The following is a 2,425-nucleotide window of genomic DNA, read 5'->3' as shown; positions in this document are numbered from 1 at the left end:
ACCTATTCGGTCTTAACTTTTCAAGGATGCTGCGATTATGAATGTGAGGTTAGCTTGTAAGGCGTACAAGCTAACCCCTGAATTCTATAGAAGTAATATTCGGAAATTTGTAAGGACGAAATTGTGTAGAACATGTTCATACCTTAGTATTTTGATGTGGGTCAAATCAGCTCGGGTTGACATATTTGTAAAGTAAAGAGAATTGAGCGAGCCAATTTTACGAGGTATTCAGTTAAACCTTAATGAAAAGTAATTATATTAATATTACACACCTGGTAGGCTTAAGAACCATAGGTTAGTTCATGTGTATCTCCAGAAATTGGATGGAATTGATAGTGAAAATTCAGACAGTTAATTATGGCTACTGTGATTACAGGTGATATTCTTCCTACCCTAAAAGGCAAACTTTATATTTGTAACACTTATAATCTTGCCTGACATTTCGTGCATTATAAAGTCCCCAGCTTGAAAAAAAACTTGGCTGATATTACTACTTTTTCAGATGTACCTCTACCATCAGCTGTTGCTTCACATGTGGTATTGACACCTGGGACTAATCTGGTCTGTCAGAGACCATACAGAATACCTTCTTACAAAAAGGAAGCTATGGAAAATGTTATTTTTATCCAGAAAGGGTAGGCAGAAAAGTGATAAACTCGTGGCCCTCACCCTGCATCCTCTACTAATAAACCAGGTAAGTCTTTTGAGACTCTGAAGGTTATCGGGAGGTACTCTGCTGCCACCCATAAAGACACTAATCCTTTGAAGAATCTTAATATTGTTGAAAATGTTGTTTTTTTTAATAATTTTTATAAAGATTATACTATAAAAGTACCCTTGACAAAATGCTAGGAAGGCTTCTTCCTGTATCATATCTGTAGTTCAATTTCAATACTGTTCTTCCCTTTTGAAGTGACAAATGCTGTTGAAACCTTTCAACCTTTTAATTATCTGTTTCAGATGAGATGTTGTCGTTGATGACAATGGTCCATGACGATACATGGAAAGAACATTTTAAAGATCGTGAGACCTGTTTCTTCGCCTTAGAAATCTGGTAGAAAACTACCTGTGGGAAAAGTCTTGTAACTCTGGTCATGGATGTCGGGAGCGGAATGATTGCACACAAAGATGGTAGTTACATGCATTAAAGGATTTCCTACTCCCGTAAACAAGGCAGTTCAGTGCTCTATTTAGCATGGCTGGATTTCATTAAGAGTTCTGTCCGAACTTTTTCGGTAGTTGCTGTACCTGATTTATCTCGCCAGCCCTAAGATTGACTCTAGTGGGCAGAAGATTGTCAACGTGCATTTCCAGCTATTAAAATAGCCTTCTATGTTGAAGGCTATCTGGATCCGACAAGCGGTTTATCTCAAAGTAGAAGATAGTGATGTGGTTGTAGGAGCAGTTTTGATGCAGACTGATGACAAATTTACTACCCCAGATTTCTTATTCAAACTGAAGCCTCGGTTCCTAGATTACAGTGGAAGAGGTGCCTTGGGCTCTCCTTCATGCTCTTGAAAAATGTGATTCTTATATAAATCATATTTGTCTCTTGTAAATAAAATGTAGAAAAATCAATCTTTTTTTTTTTTTTCTCTCTCTCTCTGACCGTAATCCATTCTTTAGTAAGTAAATTTAAATAAACTGGATCAACTCTGAGCCTTTTGGTCCTGCAGCAATATAACCTAGGGATATTGCTTATCAAAGGTAATATTAAACCTCATTGCTGACATGCTTCCAGATTTGACTTTTTCTTCTGAACACAAAAATTATAATCAATCAGTTACTTGGATCTACAATGTTCTGTCTCCTCTTGGAGGGATGTGTTAAAAGTATTCTTAAACATTTATCCCTTTTGTTCCCTAATATGTGCTTATATGAAATTGCTATGTAATTTTATTGAACTGTTTATACTTGGTTATTCTTTTTTATAGTTTAATCTTTGAAAGTTAGTATTTGTTCAAGTAGATAAACTGAATCTGTAACTGAAAAGGTTTAATTTAATTCACAAGAGTATTTTCGTAATTTGCTTTCCCGGCACTTGGTTAAAGTCATTACTTTGCTCTATTAGAATTATGCTTTGCGGTTTTTAACTTTTGTGATGATTTGGGTGTTTTTAAAAGATAAACATTGATTTATATAAAGTATTTAAACATAGTCTTGTTCAAAATATAAATAAGTTTATTTTCCTTTAGTTTTTGTCTCCTTTATTATATATAAAATCTTATCGTACAGTCTCTTTGATCGATTCAGCATTGTTACCATTAGCGTAATAACATATACGCTTATATATTATGTGCATGTATATTATCATACAAACTCTTTAATTCATTCTATACTCTTAGAAGCATAAAACTAAGGCTTTCTGCAAGGGAAAGGCAGAGTTAGAAGAAAGATAAGTGGCCTTTAGTGAACTCTCAGATGG

The 2,425-nt window shown here is 34.6% G+C and overlaps 1 long non-coding RNA gene across 1 annotated transcript in view; it reads left to right on the top strand.

The window, feature by feature from the left end:
- Window positions 1–2,186, top strand: part of LOC137637364 (uncharacterized) — a 2,381-nt gene extending 195 nt beyond the window's left edge. Inside the window, exons 2-3 of the long non-coding RNA XR_011043589.1 lie at window positions 503–694; window positions 961–2,186. This is a non-coding gene — a long non-coding RNA (uncharacterized lncRNA). The remainder of the gene's footprint in view (window positions 1–502; window positions 695–960) is intronic.
- The last annotated feature ends 239 nt before the right edge of the window (window positions 2,187–2,425 follow it).

Source organism: Palaemon carinicauda, unplaced genomic scaffold (assembly GCF_036898095.1).
Source record: "Palaemon carinicauda isolate YSFRI2023 unplaced genomic scaffold, ASM3689809v2 scaffold69, whole genome shotgun sequence".
Classification (NCBI taxonomy): domain Eukaryota; kingdom Metazoa; phylum Arthropoda; class Malacostraca; order Decapoda; family Palaemonidae; genus Palaemon; species Palaemon carinicauda.
This window is presented reverse-complemented; position numbering and strand designations above follow the sequence as displayed.